Source organism: Manis pentadactyla, unplaced genomic scaffold (genome assembly GCF_030020395.1).
Source record: "Manis pentadactyla isolate mManPen7 unplaced genomic scaffold, mManPen7.hap1 scaffold_581, whole genome shotgun sequence".
Taxonomy (NCBI): domain Eukaryota; kingdom Metazoa; phylum Chordata; class Mammalia; order Pholidota; family Manidae; genus Manis; species Manis pentadactyla.
The window spans coordinates 14,611-33,784 of record NW_026644968.1 but is presented as its reverse complement, the minus strand read 5'-3'; the positions used below and the strand labels follow the sequence as shown (position 1 = coordinate 33,784).

General features: G+C 53.8%; 1 long non-coding RNA gene across 1 annotated transcript in view; it reads right to left on the bottom strand.

Annotated features, from left to right (window-relative positions):
• LOC130682459 (uncharacterized) overlaps positions 1 to 19,174 on the bottom strand; it is a 44,568-nt gene that overhangs the window by 12,807 nt on the left and 12,587 nt on the right. The window contains exons 5-6 of the long non-coding RNA XR_008995652.1: positions 9,888 to 9,961; positions 8,723 to 8,835 (exon numbers count right to left, since the gene is read on the bottom strand). This is a non-coding gene — a long non-coding RNA (uncharacterized LOC130682459). The remainder of the gene's footprint in view (positions 1 to 8,722; positions 8,836 to 9,887; positions 9,962 to 19,174) is intronic.

The window sequence follows — 19,174 nt, the reverse complement described above, 5'->3', positions numbered from 1 at the left end:
GACTAACAGTTACCAAAGGGAAAGGGACTGGGGAGGATGGGTGGGGAGGGAGGGATAAGTGGGGAAAAAGGGGCATTACGGCTCGCACACATAACGTAGGGGGTGGGGCGGCGGGGGTGCCGGGGCCCGGGGAAGGCAGCATAACACAGAGAAGACAGGTAGGGATTCCACAGCGTCTTACGACGCCGAAGGACAGTGACTGTAATGGGGTAAGGGGTGGGGGGGACTTGATAAGATAGTGGGAGGGGGAGTCCAGTAACCATGTTGCTCATGTAATTGTACATTAACGGTCACACACACGCAAAAATCACAACGAGCTATCACCTCACACCAGTCAGAATGGCTAGTACCAAAAGAAGAGAAAAAAAAAAAAACAAAAGAAGCAAAACAAGAAATAACAAGCGTTGATGAGGAAGTGGACAAAGGGAACCCTCGTGCACTGTTGGTGACCATGTAAATTGGTGCAGCTACTATGGGAAACAGTGTGGAGGTTCCTAAAAATATCCATAGCGGTACCACATGACCCAGCGTTCTTTTTCATACACAGCAGTGGAACTCCCTTCAGGATACCGGACCTGTTCCCAATGCATACACCACCAAGCAATTCTCCAACACCAGCAGGGTTTCTGAGAACTCTCAACTCTGATGACATCTGCCTGGACGCAGCACAAGATTCCCCAGGGTAAGGTTTCTATCCTCAAGACTGCCCTCCACCCCCAACTCCAGAGCCCGGTTGCCAGGCCCATGCAATTAGCTTGTGCTTCCCACCTACATACAGGCTAGGATTGGAAGTTCCAACGACCTCCCCCTTAGGTACTGCCCAAGTCGCTAGGGTGCCTCAGCAGCTCAGGAAAACACGTTTACCAGTTTAACAAAGAGTATCATAAAGGACACAGCAGCGCACGCGCGCGCTTCACACGCACACGCACGCGCACACACGGCAAGGTCCCAAGTAAAGGAGCTTCTATCCTCCCGGGACTTGGGGCCTGGCATGGTGGCATGTGCAGGCGACCTGGTTCCCCAAGCATGGAAGCTCTGACAGAGAAGCAGGAGATGAGAGAGAGAGCTGTGCTCTTCTCATAGGGTTCTGTGAGGGCTTCACTGCAGAGTCATGGCTGACTAAATCGCTGGCCATTGCTGATTCAACCTCCAGCCCTCATCCCTTTCCTCTTCCTTCCCTGGGGGCTGGGGGCTGCAAGTTCCCACCCGCTAACCACAAGCCTGGTGCCCCTGGCGACCAGCCTCTACCCTGGGCTAGGGCCCCAAAGCCTCTGCATTAACCTAACAAGACACCCATTGGACAGTCGTGGCTCAGAAGGATTTTCAGGAACTGCGGATGAGGAGCAAGAATACCTAGGAAATGAACAAAATATTAGCAAACCAAATTCAAAAATACATCAAGGGGATCAAACACCCTGATCAAGTGGGAATCATCCCAGGGATGCAAGGATGGTGACAGCATTCGAAAATCCATCCACACCATCCACCACATAAACAGAAAGAAAGACAAAAACCACATGATCATCTCCACAGATGCTGAAAAAGCATCCGACAAAATGCAACATCCATTCACGATAAAAACTCTCAGCCAAATGGGTATACAGGGCGAGCACCTCAACCTAATAAAGGCCGTATATGACAAACCCACAGCCAACGTCATACTCAACAGCGAGAGGCTGAAAGCCGTTCCTCTGAGACGGGGAACGAGACAGGGGTGCCCACTCTCCCCACCGCTATTCAACACAGTCCCGGGGGTCCCAGCCACGGCAATTAGACCAGACAAAGAAATACAAGGAATCCAGACTGGTAAAGAAGCAGCTAGGCGGTCACCATCTGCAGATGACACGATACTGTACGTAAGGAAACCCTGAAGACTCCACTCCAAAACTGCTAGAACTGATAACCGGAATACAGCAGAGCTGCGGGACACAAAACCAACACACAGAAATCTGCGGCTTTCCTGTACACTAACAATGAACCAAAGGAGAGGGAAATCAGGAAAACAATTCCATTCACAACTGCATCAAAAAGAATAAAATACCTAGGAATAAACCTAACCAAGGAAGCGAAAGACCTATACCCTGAAAACTATAAGACACTCTTAAGAGAAATTAAAGAGGACGCTAACAAATGGAAACTCATCCCACGCTCTTGGCTAGGAAGAATTAATATCGTCAGAATGGCCATCCTGCCCAAAGCAATCCACAGATCGGATGCAGTCCCTATCAAATCACCAACAGCATTCTTCCACGTACTGGAACAAATAGTTCAAAAATTCATATGGAAACGCCAAAGATCCCGAATAGCCAAAGCAATCCTGAGAAGGAAGAAGAAAGCATGTCTCTCTGTGTGTGTGTGTGTGTGTGTGTGTGTGTGTGTGTGTGTGTGTGTGTGTGTGTGTGGTGTGTGTGTGTGGTGTGTGTGTGTCTGTGGTGTGTGTGTGTGTGTGTGTGGTCTGTGTGTGTGTGTGTGGTGTGTGTGTGGGTGGGTGGGTGCGGTATCTCGCTCCCCAACATCAAGCTCTACTACAAAGCCACAGTCTTGATCAAGACAGTTTGCTCCTGGCACTAGAACAGAGCCACAGACGGGTGGAACAGAATAAGAGACTCCAGACATTAACCCAAACATATGTGGTCAATTAATATATGATGAGGGAGCCAGGGACATACAATGGGGAAATGACACTCTCTTCAACAGACGGTGCTGGCAAAACTGGACAGCTACACGTAAGAGAATGAAACTGGATCACTGTCTAACCCCATACAGAAGAGTAAATTCGAAATGGATCCAAGACCTGAATGTGAGTCATGAAACCATAAAACTCTCAGGAAAGAACATATAGGCACAAATCTCCTGGACATAAACATGAGCGACTTCTTCAAGAACATAACCTCCCCGGGCAAGGGAAACAAGAGCAGAAATGAACTGGTGGGACTACATCAAGCTGAAGAGCTTCTGTACAGCAAAGGACACCCTCAATAGAACAAAAAGGTACCCTAAAGTATATGCGAGAATATATTCATCAATGACAGATCCGATAAAGGGTTGACATCCAAAATACATAAAGAGGAGCTCACGCACCTCAACAAACAAGAAAAGCAAATAATCCCATTAAAAAATAGGCAGAGGATCTGAACAGACACTTCTCCAAAGAAGAAATCGAGGTGGCCAACAGGCACATGAAAAGATCCTCCACACCGCCAATCCTCAGAGAAATGCAAATTAAAACCACCATGAGGTATCACCTCACACCAGTCAGGATGGCCACCATGGGGAAGACACACAACAACAGACGGTGGCGAGGATGTGGAGAAAGGGGAACCCTCCGACACTGCTGGTGGGAATGGACATCTCAGCTCAACCATTGTGGAAAGCAGTATGGAGGTTCCTCAGGAAGCTCAAAATAGAAATACCACTTGACCCGGGAATTCCACTTCTAGGAATTTACCCTAAGAGTGCAGCAGCCCAGTTTGAAAAAGACAGATGCACCCCTATGCTTATCGCAGCGCTATTTACAAGGGCCGAGAAATGGAAGCAACCTAAGTGTCCATCAGCAGCAGATGAATGGGTAAAGAAGACGTGGTACATACTATACACAATGGAGTATCACTCAGCCATAAGAAGAAAACAAATCCTACCGTTGGCAACAACACGGATGGAGCTAGAGGGTATTATGACTATGCTCAGTGAAATAAGCCAGGCGGAGAAAGACAAGTACCAAGTGATTTCACTCATATGTGGAGTATAAGAACAAAGAGAAACTGAAGGAACAAAACAGCAGCAGAATCACAGAACCCAAGAATGGACTAACAGCTCACAAAGGGAAAGGGACTGGGGAGGATGGGTGGGAAGGGAGGGATAACGGTGGGGAAAAAGAAAGGGGGCCATACGATTATTAGCATGTATAATGTGGGGCGGGGTTGGAGGGGGGCGCGCACAGGGAGGACTGTGCGACACAGAGCAGACAAGTAGTGATTCTACAGCATCCTACTACACTGATGGACAGTGACTGTCACGGGGTTTGTGGGGGGGGACTTGGTGAAGGGGGGAGTCGAGGAAACATAATGTTCTTCATGTAACTGTAGATTAAGGATAACAAAATGAATAAACATAAGAAAATGACAGTAAGAAAATAAAAAGTGTTTCCCAGTTTACTGTGTTGTGTTACTCGTATACCAGACACAGGCCCCAAAACGAGACCAAAGAGAAAAATCTGGGCCGCCAGGCTCAGTGAGAACGTGGAATGTTGCTATGCTGAAACCTGGTGGTCCCTGACCTACGCTTTCCGGGAAGCGAAGAAAGAACCTGCCCGCTAGCTAGAAAGGGAAGTCACGCGGACGGTCCCCTCCTCGGAATCTGTCACCCGCCTGGCTGGCCATGGCGGAGGAAGCATGTCTGGCTCCAGGCCTCCCAGAGAAGATGGGAAGGCCCAGGGCGAGGGCGGGCGGCGCCCCGGCAGCCCCGGCCTCAGGGACCGCGGGGGCACGGCATTGGCCGCCGCGCCCCGGGTCCCAAGCGCGTGCAGAGGCGACACCCGGGCGGGCGTAGCTCTGACAGACGTGAGCACTGCGGCCCTGAATGGTCTGCGTGGTGGTCTGGCTGGCCCTGACACCTGCACGGCCCTCGGCCGGCAGTCCCGGGGGGGGGGGCGGGAGGGCTGGGGACACTACTGGGGCTGGCGTGGGGCCCACGCCCTGTGACACTGGGCCAGGGTCTCCTCTGGGTGGGGCTGGTGTGCTCACGGCAGTGGGGGCTCCCCTCCCCCCTGGGTGACATCACGGTTGCCCGGGCGGCTGCTCTGTGATGCGTCCCCTGGCTGACCTATCAGAGGCTGCCCTAGCTGGGCAGCTCCGTGCGCGCTGAGGAGGTCTGAGGAGGAGTTGGAAGCTCTCCCTAGCTTCGTACCCTATTCTCATGCCTGTCTCAAACGAAGGACCTATGGACACCACACCGCTGGGGCCGGACTCTGACGCGGAGGGCGAGCCTCTGAACACCATGCCGCCCCCGTGGGCCACCGCCGCCCTGGGGCCGGACTCTGACACGGCCGGCGAGCCCATGGACACCACGCCGCCGCCGTGGGCAGCCGCCGCCCTGGGGCCGGACTCTGACACGGCCGGCGAGCCCATGGACACCACGCCGCCGCCGTGGGCCGCCGCCGCCCTGGGGCCGGACTCTGACACGGCCGGCGAGCCCATGGACACCACGCCGCCGCCGTGGGCCGCCGCCGCCCTGGGGCCGGACTCTGACACGGCCGGCGAGCCCATGGACACCACGCCGCCGCCGTGGGCCGCCGCCGCCCTGGGGCGGGACTCTGACTCGGCCGGCGAGCCCATGGACACCACGCCGCCGCCGTGGGCCGCCGCCGCCCTGGGGCCGGACTCTGACTCGGCCGGCGAGCCCATGGACACCACGCCGCCGCCGTGGGCCGCCGCCGCCCTGGGGCCGGACTCTGACACGGCCGGCGAGCCCATGGACACCACGCCGCCGCCGTGGGCCGCCGCCGCCCTGGGGCCGGACTCTGACACGGCCGGCGAGCCCATGGACACCACGCCGCCGCCGTGGGCCGCCGCCGCCCTGGGGCCGGACTCTGACACGGCCGGCGAGCCCATGGACACCACGCCGCCGCCGTGGGCCGCCGCCGCCCTGGGGCCGGACTCTGACACGGCCGGCCAGCCCATGGACACCACGCCGCCGCCGTGGGCCGCCGCCGCCCTGGGGCCGGACTCTGACACGGCCGGCCAGCCCATGGACACCACGCCGCCGCCGTGGGCCGCCGGCCCGGGGCCCGACTCTGACACGGCCGGCGCGCCTATGCGCACCACTGCGCCCCTGCGGGCCATCTTCCGGTCCCCACCGGCCCGATGCCACACGTGGCACAACCGCCGGGCTCAGCCCTACCCCCGACGACGGTGACGCGCTGGACACGCCGCCACCCTTGCGGCCGTCTACCGGTCTCCCCCAGCCCCGTACAAGGCCCATGTCCTTTTGTTGGCGCTTCCTATCCTCCCTGCTATCCATTAAAGAAAGTCTTTCCCAGATCTGTGTGGGTGTATTGTATTTTCCCACTAAACCCTGTTCTTGCTAATATGCCTCTGGCTGTCTTTACTCTTTCACTCTGCTACAGAGGAAGAACTCACATACACGAGTGATAACGCTTTGAGCCACACCGAACAATGTAATATGCCCCACGCCCCAGTGACCGGGATGTGGAAGTAGCCGCGTTTTATGACTGTGCGTGCTCCACGCGAGGCCTGCGTGCTGAGCGTTTAAGGGATGACAGCCCAGGGGGAGGCAAGTCCAGAGGAGGGAGACCGGGTTGGCTAACGAGGCCCCTTCCCTCTTCTCTGCCACTGCTCTGAGCTCGCCGCAGGCTAGGGAATCCCTGCTGTGACACAGAAAACCACTCTTTTCATTTTGGTTCTTAAACATGTTTAATTCTGTGTGTGTGTGTGTGTGTGTGTGTGTGTGTGCGCGCGCGCGCGCGTGCGTGTATCACTGCCCCTATCGGTCTAAAAGTAACAAAGAAATGCGCGATAGAGCGAACAACTTGCAAACAGTGACCAGAAAGAGTAAACTTTTCCACTAGCCTCTGGGGATATAGATATCCCAAGTGTTTCTATGCAATTGTAGAAAGATTTTGCTGGAAATCTCGCTGGGACCACTCTGAACCATCACGTTAGTTAAGGCAATAAGCCAGGACAGGAGAGCAGCAAAGAGCACCCACGGTGCGTCTCCTACGTATAAGGCCAAGGGGTACAGGCTTTAATTCTACCACCTCACTTCATCTCACCATGACTGACGTGGGGTGACCCTTACGCACCACCTTCATACATGAGTAAAAAGTTACTTCAGAATCACTTCCCTTAACAGAACATAAATAAATGCAAGGACATCAACATTCCTCGAATTCCTGCCACCGCCACCCAACTCTTTATGCTCAGCACCCTTTCCACACCAACAGAAAACACAGCTCTAAATGCTACTATTCCATTTCAGATAGACCTCACTCACATCTAAATGCCTAAATGCACTGAAACTCCACCTCCACCTTGACAACAGAGGGGAGCAGTTTCCCCGCGAGCTAGCTGGCCTGCCACCTCAGCAAGCCCACGGGCCACTAGCCCACACCAGCCCCGCGTGTCCCCAAGAAGGCGGCTCACTGAACCTGCGACTACACATGCTCTCTGGAGATGGGCGGCCAAGCAGGGCCACCCAGGTGACATCGGCGCGCAGGCACACAGACCTACTACTGGGCGTGCACCTGCCTCGGCCCCAGCAGGCCGGCCGGGGTGCTCCCTGTGTGGGGCCTCGGATCTGCCCCGCAGCTCACGCAGCCGCCCCGGCAGGGCCAGCCCCAGGGCAGAGCACCCGGAGGGCCCCAGCCCGCACTGGTTAGAGAGTCCAGCCGGCCATCTACACCCAGCGGACTCGGGCCACCTACCCAGGTGTTCCAACCCATGGCCACTCCTCTCAAGACCCAAAGACATAGCTAACTCACAGAAACAAACACAAGGAATCAAGACTGAGAAGGAGACAGAGGAATGACTGCGCGCCTAGTGACGGTACGTTGACAAAAATGGACAAAATAAATAAACACATAGATAGATTGAGACAGATACATGAGATAGATGGATAGATTAGATCAGACTGACAGATGAGATAGAATGATAGGTTACATAGACCATATAGATACATATAGAGAGATTAGACAGACTAGGCAGACAGACAGATTAGATAGATGATACATGATAGATCAGGTGGACAGATTAGACAGACACCTATAGATACACATAGATAGATGACAGGTAGATAGATTGATAAGATGACAGACTAGATAGATGATATAGATACATATAGGTTAGATAGCCACATTGATATAGATACATATAGATGACAGATAACAGACAGATAGGTGGTAGATTAGATAGTTTGGATAGATAGACACAGAGATGACAGTAGATAGATGAGAGTAGAGAGATCAGATAGATAAGATAGACAGATAGACAGACAGACAGACAGACAGACAGACAGACAAGACAGACAGGTAAGAAAGCATAATACTCAACAAACCTATCGCTCATAACCAGGAGAGCAACGATGAAAGCACAGAGAAGAACTACAAGCGAAAAGGAGACAGAAATCAAGTTGAAGAAGTGCCATAAGGACACAGCTATCAATTATCACAGTAAAGGGAAAGACTTTAAATGCTCCAAACAAAAGACACAGGGTTGAATGAATGGATGAAAACTCAAGACCGCCTACGTGCTCCCTTACAGGAGGCTCACTTGAGATCCAAGCACACAGACAAACTACAAGTTGAAGGGGTGGGAAAAGGTACCCTATCCAAGTGAAACTGAAACTGAAAAAGAAAAAAAAAAAAAAATTAAAGATGGCTTGGTGGGATTAAAGACGGCAGGCAGTGTGAGAGGGGAGGCAGAAACCTCCTCCGAAAACCACATACATGCGTACATTCATACAGTGTGGAAATACAACAACTACACCAGATCCTGGAAGAGAAGCAGGAGAGGAGGCTGCCGCGGCAGGCCGTCACCTCAAGGTGAAGGGTGACGTACCAAAGCCGTGATCCGGAGGGACCCGGCAGACCCTTCCCGCACCCGAGCTCACCGGAGGGAGGAAGAGAAACGGAAACGGGGAGGCGGGTGGAGGCCTAGGGCTGCTGAACACCCAGCCCTGGAGATCTGCTCTGGGAGCACGGACCTACCTCACGTGATGCTCTGGAGGACCGGTGGGGTTGGAAAGCAAAGACAGGCGGAGCACTTGGAGAGACTTGAGGTTCCTGCCACTCGCGCCAACACAGGGATCCACATCCGGCTGCTGTGGGATGAAAGAAAGGCGGGCAGTCTGAGAGACTTCCTAACAGCGAGAGAGCTGCTAAAGGGGCAAGGGTTGCACAGAGCTTGCCGCTCGGGAGAAAGCACAGGTGCGCAAAACTGTCCGGGTGCACTCTGCCCAGCAGGTGGGGGAACTTTTAGGAGCTCCGGGCGCTCCACCCACCCTGGCTGCCTACGTAGCTCCAAAGCCCCCCACCGTGATGTGACTGATAACACAACACGGCGGCCTGCTGCACCTTCCTCCCCCGCCAGCACCGGCTCGCAAACCGGCTGCCCCCCTCCATCGCGCCAGGCCAGCGACAGGACGGCCCCACCTACGGCAGCCACGGGTGCAAAGCACAGAGGCTTCTCCCTGCGTGCTCCGCAAACTGGCCCTGGCGGTGGACACAGGCACTGCGGCCGGGAAGCGGGAAAGACCTCTTCCCTCCCGCGGGCACCAGCGCCGCCCCCGTGACCCCTGCCTGCCATCACCCCAAGGGCTGAGCAGCTCCAGAGGGAAAAGCTTCTGGGCGCTGTACAGGGCGCCACCTACAAATACGAAACGTCAAAGCCAAAGGAACCTGGTAACTGGACTCGATCCATCTTTGTGAGAGGGATCTCAACATAAAAATCAGAAACATGCTCATGGAGCTCCAGCAAAAAGTTGCCCCTGTCTCTTGGGCATAATTCTCTCTCTCTGTCTCTCTCTCTCTCTCTGTCTCTCTCCCAGGAGCACTTTGGAGGCCTTGTTCTGAGAGGGATGCTGGGGCAGCCCAGCAGGAACGGGCACAGCTCTCAGATCCACCCCGGCCAGTGCCAGGGCAGTCCCACACGGGGCCTGACCGAACTGCAACGGGGGGACGCCGCACGTGTAACTCCGCAGGAAATAACAGTGCCGCACGCTAGCCTTCCCGTTAATGGCTAGTGGCTAGGTGGCTCCACCGATACCAGGTGACGTCCACATCCCGGGCCTTACCTCCGTGGCAACCTTTTTTCCCCGTGAACCTTGAAAGCAGCACATGGAAAGATACTTACTACCAGTCTCCACCATCTCACCTCTCAGTTTAGGCTCGATGTTCCCGTATCACATCTTCTCCTCTTCGTTCCAGTTTTCTTGGCGGGTTGGTGTTCTGAGGGGGGGAAAAAAAAAAAAAAAAAAAATAATTGACTCAGAATTGGAACGAGATGGCAGGGGGTATAGGATTCTGTTTAAGCACCATCAGTAGAACAAAGACATCCGACAGCATGGGAGGACAGATTCAAAGATGGCATATCCGATAAGGGGTTGATGACATCTAAAATAAGTATGAAGTGCCCACGCACCTCCACACACAAAAAGCAAATAATCCAATTAAAACATGGGCAGAGGATCTGAACAGACACTTCTCCAAAGAAGAAATTCAGGTGGCCAGCAGGCACACGGAAAGATGCTCCACATCGCTACGATCATCAGAGAAATGCAAATTAAAACCACCACCATGAGATATCACCTCACACCAGTCAGGACGGCCACCATCGGGAAGACACACAACAACAGACGTTGGCGAGGATGTGGAGAAAGGGGAACCCTGCGACACTGCTGGTGGGCATGTACATCTCAGTTCAACCATTGTGGAAAGCAGTATGGAGGTTCCTCAAAAAACAGAAAAGTACAAATACCATTTGACCCAGGAATTCCACTCCCAGCAATGTACCCTAAGAATGCAGGAGCCTAGTTTGAAAAAGACACACGCACCCCTATGTCTATCACAGCACTACGCACAATAGCCAAGAAATGGAAGCAACGTGAGTGTCCGTCAGTAGGCGGATGGATAAAGAAGAGGTGGTACATACGCAAGATGGAATATTATTCAGCCGTAAGAAGAAAAGAAATCCTACCGTTTGCGACAACACGGATGGAGCTAGAGGGTATTATGCTCAGTGAAATGAGCAGGATGGAGAAAGACAAGCATCAGATGACTTCACTCATCTGTGGAGTAAAAGAACAAAGCAGAAACTGAAGGAACAAAACAGCAGCAGACTCACAGAACCCAAGAGTGGACTAACAGTTACCAAAGGGAAAGGGACTGGGGAGGATGGGTGGGGAGGGAGGGATAAGTGGGGAAAAAGGGGCATTACGGCTCGCACACATAACGTAGGGGGTGGGGCGGCGGGGGTGCCGGGGCCCGGGGAAGGCAGCATAACACAGAGAAGACAGGTAGGGATTCCACAGCGTCTTACGACGCCGAAGGACAGTGACTGTAATGGGGTAAGGGGTGGGGGGGACTTGATAAGATAGTGGGAGGGGGAGTCCAGTAACCATGTTGCTCATGTAATTGTACATTAACGGTCACACACACGCAAAAATCACAACGAGCTATCACCTCACACCAGTCAGAATGGCTAGTACCAAAAGAAGAGAAAAAAAAAAAAACAAAAGAAGCAAAACAAGAAATAACAAGCGTTGATGAGGAAGTGGACAAAGGGAACCCTCGTGCACTGTTGGTGACCATGTAAATTGGTGCAGCTACTATGGGAAACAGTGTGGAGGTTCCTAAAAATATCCATAGCGGTACCACATGACCCAGCGTTCTTTTTCATACACAGCAGTGGAACTCCCTTCAGGATACCGGACCTGTTCCCAATGCATACACCACCAAGCAATTCTCCAACACCAGCAGGGTTTCTGAGAACTCTCAACTCTGATGACATCTGCCTGGACACAGCACAAGATTCCCCAGGGTAAGGTTTCTATCCTCAAGACTGCCCTCCACCCCCAACTCCAGAGCCCGGTTGCCAGGCCCATGCAATTAGCTTGTGCTTCCCACCTACATACAGGCTAGGATTGGAAGTTCCAACGACCTCCCCCTTAGGTACTGCCCAAGTCGCTAGGGTGCCTCAGCAGCTCAGGAAAACACGTTTACCAGTTTAACAAAGAGTATCATAAAGGACACAGCAGCGCACGCGCGCGCTTCACACGCACACGCACGCGCACACACGGCAAGGTCCCAAGTAAAGGAGCTTCTATCCTCCCGGGACTTGGGGCCTGGCATGGTGGCATGTGCAGGCGACCTGGTTCCCCAAGCATGGAAGCTCTGACAGAGAAGCAGGAGATGAGAGAGAGAGCTGTGCTCTTCTCATAGGGTTCTGTGAGGGCTTCACTGCAGAGTCATGGCTGACTAAATCGCTGGCCATTGCTGATTCAACCTCCAGCCCTCATCCCTTTCCTCTTCCTTCCCTGGGGGCTGGGGGCTGCAAGTTCCCACCCGCTAACCACAAGCCTGGTGCCCCTGGCGACCAGCCTCTACCCTGGGCTAGGGCCCCAAAGCCTCTGCATTAACCTAACAAGACACCCATTGGACAGTCGTGGCTCAGAAGGATTTTCAGGAACTGCGGATGAGGAGCAAGAATACCTAGGAAATGAACAAAATATTAGCAAACCAAATTCAAAAATACATCAAGGGGATCAAACACCCTGATCAAGTGGGAATCATCCCAGGGATGCAAGGATGGTGACAGCATTCGAAAATCCATCCACACCATCCACCACATAAACAGAAAGAAAGACAAAAACCACATGATCATCTCCACAGATGCTGAAAAAGCATCCGACAAAATGCAACATCCATTCACGATAAAAACTCTCAGCCAAATGGGTATACAGGGCGAGCACCTCAACCTAATAAAGGCCGTATATGACAAACCCACAGCCAACGTCATACTCAACAGCGAGAGGCTGAAAGCCGTTCCTCTGAGACGGGGAACGAGACAGGGGTGCCCACTCTCCCCACCGCTATTCAACACAGTCCCGGGGATCCCAGCCACGGCAATTAGACCAGACAAAGAAATACAAGGAATCCAGACTGGTAAAGAAGCAGCTAGGCGGTCACCATCTGCAGATGACACGATACTGTACGTAAGGAAACCCTGAAGACTCCACTCCAAAACTGCTAGAACTGATAACCGGAATACAGCAGAGCTGCGGGACACAAAACCAACACACAGAAATCTGCGGCTTTCCTGTACACTAACAATGAACCAAAGGAGAGGGAAATCAGGAAAACAATTCCATTCACAACTGCATCAAAAAGAATAAAATACCTAGGAATAAACCTAACCAAGGAAGCGAAAGACCTATACCCTGAAAACTATAAGACACTCTTAAGAGAAATTAAAGAGGACGCTAACAAATGGAAACTCATCCCACGCTCTTGGCTAGGAAGAATTAATATCGTCAGAATGGCCATCCTGCCCAAAGCAATCCACAGATCGGATGCAGTCCCTATCAAATCACCAACAGCATTCTTCCACGTACTGGAACAAATAGTTCAAAAATTCATATGGAAACGCCAAAGATCCCGAATAGCCAAAGCAATCCTGAGAAGGAAGAAGAAAGCATGTCTCTCTCTGTGTGTGTGTGTGTGTGTGTGTGTGTGTGTGTGTGTGTGTGTGTGGTGTGTGTGTGTGGTGTGTGTGTGTCTGTGGTGTGTGTGTGTGTGTGTGTGGTCTGTGTGTGTGTGTGTGGTGTGTGTGTGTGTGGGTGGGTGCGGTATCTCGCTCCCCAACATCAAGCTCTACTACAAAGCCACAGTCTTGATCAAGACAGTTTGCTCCTGGCACTAGAACAGAGCCACAGACGGGTGGAACAGAATAAGAGACTCCAGACATTAACCCAAACATATGTGGTCAATTAATATATGATGAGGGAGCCAGGGACATACAATGGGGAAATGACACTCTCTTCAACAGACGGTGCTGGCAAAACTGGACAGCTACACGTAAGAGAATGAAACTGGATCACTGTCTAACCCCATACAGAAGAGTAAATTCGAAATGGATCCAAGACCTGAATGTGAGTCATGAAACCATAAAACTCTCAGGAAAGAACATATAGGCACAAATCTCCTGGACATAAACATGAGCGACTTCTTCAAGAACATAACCTCCCCGGGCAAGGGAAACAAGAGCAGAAATGAACTGGTGGGACTACATCAAGCTGAAGAGCTTCTGTACAGCAAAGGACACCCTCAATAGAACAAAAAGGTACCCTAAAGTATATGCGAGAATATATTCATCAATGACAGATCCGATAAAGGGTTGACATCCAAAATACATAAAGAGGAGCTCACGCACCTCAACAAACAAGAAAAGCAAATAATCCCATTAAAAAATAGGCAGAGGATCTGAACAGACACTTCTCCAAAGAAGAAATCGAGGTGGCCAACAGGCACATGAAAAGATCCTCCACACCGCCAATCCTCAGAGAAATGCAAATTAAAACCACCATGAGGTATCACCTCACACCAGTCAGGATGGCCACCATGGGGAAGACACACAACAACAGACGGTGGCGAGGATGTGGAGAAAGGGGAACCCTCCGACACTGCTGGTGGGAATGGACATCTCAGCTCAACCATTGTGGAAAGCAGTATGGAGGTTCCTCAGGAAGCTCAAAATAGAAATACCACTTGACCCGGGAATTCCACTTCTAGGAATTTACCCTAAGAGTGCAGCAGCCCAGTTTGAAAAAGACAGATGCACCCCTATGCTTATCGCAGCGCTATTTACAAGGGCCGAGAAATGGAAGCAACCTAAGTGTCCATCAGCAGCAGATGAATGGGTAAAGAAGACGTGGTACATACTATACACAATGGAGTATCACTCAGCCATAAGAAGAAAACAAATCCTACCGTTGGCAACAACACGGATGGAGCTAGAGGGTATTATGACTATGCTCAGTGAAATAAGCCAGGCGGAGAAAGACAAGTACCAAGTGATTTCACTCATATGTGGAGTATAAGAACAAAGAGAAACTGAAGGAACAAAACAGCAGCAGAATCACAGAACCCAAGAATGGACTAACAGCTCACAAAGGGAAAGGGACTGGGGAGGATGGGTGGGAAGGGAGGGATAACGGTGGGGAAAAAGAAAGGGGGCCATACGATTATTAGCATGTATAATGTGGGGCGGGGTTGGAGGGGGGCGCGCACAGGGAGGACTGTGCGACACAGAGCAGACAAGTAGTGATTCTACAGCATCCTACTACACTGATGGACAGTGACTGTCACGGGGTTTGTGGGGGGGGACTTGGTGAAGGGGGGAGTCGAGGAAACATAATGTTCTTCATGTAACTGTAGATTAAGGATAACAAAATGAATAAACATAAGAAAATGACAGTAAGAAAATAAAAAGTGTTTCCCAGTTTACTGTGTTGTGTTACTCGTATACCAGACACAGGCCCCAAAACGAGACCAAAGAGAAAAATCTGGGCCGCCAGGCTCAGTGAGAACGTGGAATGTTGCTATGCTGAAACCTGGTGGTCCCTGACCTACGCTTTCCGGGAAGCGAAGAAAGAACCTGCCCGCTAGCTAGAAAGGGAAGTCACGCGGACGGTCCCCTCCTCGGAATCTGTCACCCGCCTGGCTGGCCATGGCGGAGGAAGCATGTCTGGCTCCAGGCCTCCCAGAGAAGATGGGAAGGCCCAGGGCGAGGGCGGGCGGCGCCCCGGCAGCCCCGGCCTCAGGGACCGCGGGGGCACGGCATTGGCCGCCGCGCCCCGGGTCCCAAGCGCGTGCAGAGGCGACACCCGGGCGGGCGTAGCTCTGACAGACGTGAGCACTGCGGCCCTGAATGGTCTGCGTGGTGGTCTGGCTGGCCCTGACACCTGCACGGCCCTCGGCCGGCAGTCCCGGGGGGGGGGGGCGGGAGGGCTGGGGACACTACTGGGGCTGGCGTGGGGCCCACGCCCTGTGACACTGGGCCAGGGTCTCCTCTGGGTGGGGCTGGTGTGCTCACGGCAGTGGGGGCTCCCCTCCCCCCTGGGTGACATCACGGTTGCCCGGGCGGCTGCTCTGTGATGCGTCCCCTGGCTGACCTATCAGAGGCTGCCCTAGCTGGGCAGCTCCGTGCGCGCTGAGGAGGTCTGAGGAGGAGTTGGAAGCTCTCCCTAGCTTCGTACCCTATTCTCATGCCTGTCTCAAACGAAGGACCTATGGACACCACACCGCTGGGGCCGGACTCTGACGCGGAGGGCGAGCCTCTGAACACCATGCCGCCCCCGTGGGCCACCGCCGCCCTGGGGCCGGACTCTGACACGGCCGGCGAGCCCATGGACACCACGCCGCCGCCGTGGGCAGCCGCCGCCCTGGGGCCGGACTCTGACACGGCCGGCGAGCCCATGGACACCACGCCGCCGCCGTGGGCCGCCGCCGCCCTGGGGCCGGACTCTGACACGGCCGGCGAGCCCATGGACACCACGCCGCCGCCGTGGGCCGCCGCCGCCCTGGGGCCGGACTCTGACACGGCCGGCGAGCCCATGGACACCACGCCGCCGCCGTGGGCCGCCGCCGCCCTGGGGCGGGACTCTGACTCGGCCGGCGAGCCCATGGACACCACGCCGCCGCCGTGGGCCGCCGCCGCCCTGGGGCCGGACTCTGACTCGGCCGGCGAGCCCATGGACACCACGCCGCCGCCGTGGGCCGCCGCCGCCCTGGGGCCGGACTCTGACACGGCCGGCGAGCCCATGGACACCACGCCGCCGCCGTGGGCCGCCGCCGCCCTGGGGCCGGACTCTGACACGGCCGGCGAGCCCATGGACACCACGCCGCCGCCGTGGGCCGCCGCCGCCCTGGGGCCGGACTCTGACACGGCCGGCGAGCCCATGGACACCACGCCGCCGCCGTGGGCCGCCGCCGCCCTGGGGCCGGACTCTGACACGGCCGGCCAGCCCATGGACACCACGCCGCCGCCGTGGGCCGCCGCCGCCCTGGGGCCGGACTCTGACACGGCCGGCCAGCCCATGGACACCACGCCGCCGCCGTGGGCCGCCGGCCCGGGGCCCGACTCTGACACGGCCGGCGCGCCTATGCGCACCACTGCGCCCCTGCGGGCCATCTTCCGGTCCCCACCGGCCCGATGCCACACGTGGCACAACCGCCGGGCTCAGCCCTACCCCCGACGACGGTGACGCGCTGGACACGCCGCCACCCTTGCGGCCGTCTACCGGTCTCCCCCAGCCCCGTACAAGGCCCATGTCCTTTTGTTGGCGCTTCCTATCCTCCCTGCTATCCATTAAAGAAAGTCTTTCCCAGATCTGTGTGGGTGTATTGTATTTTCCCACTAAACCCTGTTCTTGCTAATATGCCTCTGGCTGTCTTTACTCTTTCACTCTGCTACAGAGGAAGAACTCACATACACGAGTGATAACGCTTTGAGCCACACCGAACAATGTAACATGCCCCACGCCCCAGTGACCGGGATGTGGAAGTAGCCGCGTTTTATGACTGTGCGTGCTCCACGCGAGGCCTGCGTGCTGAGCGTTTAAGGGATGACAGCCCAGGGGGAGGCAAGTCCAGAGGAGGGAGACCGGGTTGGCTAACGAGGCCCCTTCCCTCTTCTCTGCCACTGCTCTGAGCTCGCCGCAGGCTAGGGAATCCCTGCTGTGACACAGAAAACCACTCTTTTCATTTTGGTTCTTAAACATGTTTAATTCTGTGTGTGTGTGTGTGTGTGTGTGTGTGTGTGTGCGCGCGCGCGCGCGTGCGTGTATCACTGCCCCTATCGGTCTAAAAGTAACAAAGAAATGCGCGATAGAGCGAACAACTTGCAAACAGTGACCAGAAAGAGTAAACTTTTCCACTAGCCTCTGGGGATATAGATATCCCAAGTGTTTCTATGCAATTGTAGAAAGATTTTGCTGGAAATCTCGCTGGGACCACTCTGAACCATCACGTTAGTTAAGGCAATAAGCCAGGACAGGAGAGCAGCAAAGAGCACCCACGGTGCGTCTCCTACGTATAAGGCCAAGGGGTACAGGCTTTAATTCTACCACCTCACTTCATCTCACCATGACTGACGTGGGGTGACCCTTACGCACCACCTTCATACATGAGTAAAAAGTTACTTCAGAATCACTTCCCTTAACAGAACATAAATAAATGCAAGGACATCAACATTCCTCGAATTCCTGCCACCGCCACCCAACTCTTTATGCTCAGCACCCTTTCCACACCAACAGAAAACACAGCTCTAAATGCTACTATTCCATTTCAGATAGACCTCACTCACATCTAAATGCCTAAATGCACTGAAACTCCACCTCCACCTTGACAACAGAGGGGAGCAGTTTCCCCGCGAGCTAGCTGGCCTGCCACCTCAGCAAGCCCACGGGCCACTAGCCCACACCAGCCCCGCGTGTCCCCAAGAAGGCGGCTCACTGAACCTGCGACTACACATGCTCTCTGGAGATGGGCGGCCAAGCAGGGCCACCCAGGTGACATCGGCGCGCAGGCACACAGACCTACTACTGGGCGTGCACCTGCCTCGGCCCCAGCAGGCCGGCCGGGGTGCTCCCTGTGTGGGGCCTCGGATCTGCCCCGCAGCTCACGCAGCCGCCCCGGCAGGGCCAGCCCCAGGGCAGAGCACCCGGAGGGCCCCAGCCCGCACTGGTTAGAGAGTCCAGCCGGCCATCTACACCCAGCGGACTCGGGCCACCTACCCAGGTGTTCCAACCCATGGCCACTCCTCTCAAGACCCAAAGACATAGCTAACTCACAGAAACAAACACAAGGAATCAAGACTGAGAAGGAGACAGAGGAATGACTGCGCGCCTAGTGACGGTACGTTGACAAAAATGGACAAAATAAATAAACACATAGATAGATTGAGACAGATACATGAGATAGATGGATAGATTAGATCAGACTGACAGATGAGATAGAATGATAGGTTACATAGACCATATAGATACATATAGAGAGATTAGACAGACTAGGCAGACAGACAGATTAGATAGATGATACATGATAGATCAGGTGGACAGATTAGACAGACACCTATAGATACACATAGATAGATGACAGGTAGATAGATTGATAAGATGACAGACTAGATAGATGATATAGATACATATAGGTTAGATAGCCACATTGATATAGATACATATAGATGACAGATAACAGACAGATAGGTGGTAGATTAGATAGTTTGGATAGATAGACACAGAGATGACAGTAGATAGATGAGAGTAGAGAGATCAGATAGATAAGATAGACAGATAGACAGACAGACAGACAGACAGACAGACAGACAAGACAGACAGGTAAGAAAGCATAATACTCAACAAACCTATCGCTCATAACCAGGAGAGCAACGATGAAAGCACAGAGAAGAACTACAAGCGAAAAGGAGACAGAAATCAAGTTGAAGAAGTGCCATAAGGACACAGCTATCAATTATCACAGTAAAGGGAAAGACTTTAAATGCTCCAAACAAAAGACACAGGGTTGAATGAATGGATGAAAACTCAAGACCGCCTACGTGCTCCCTTACAGGAGGCTCACTTGAGATCCAAGCACACAGACAAA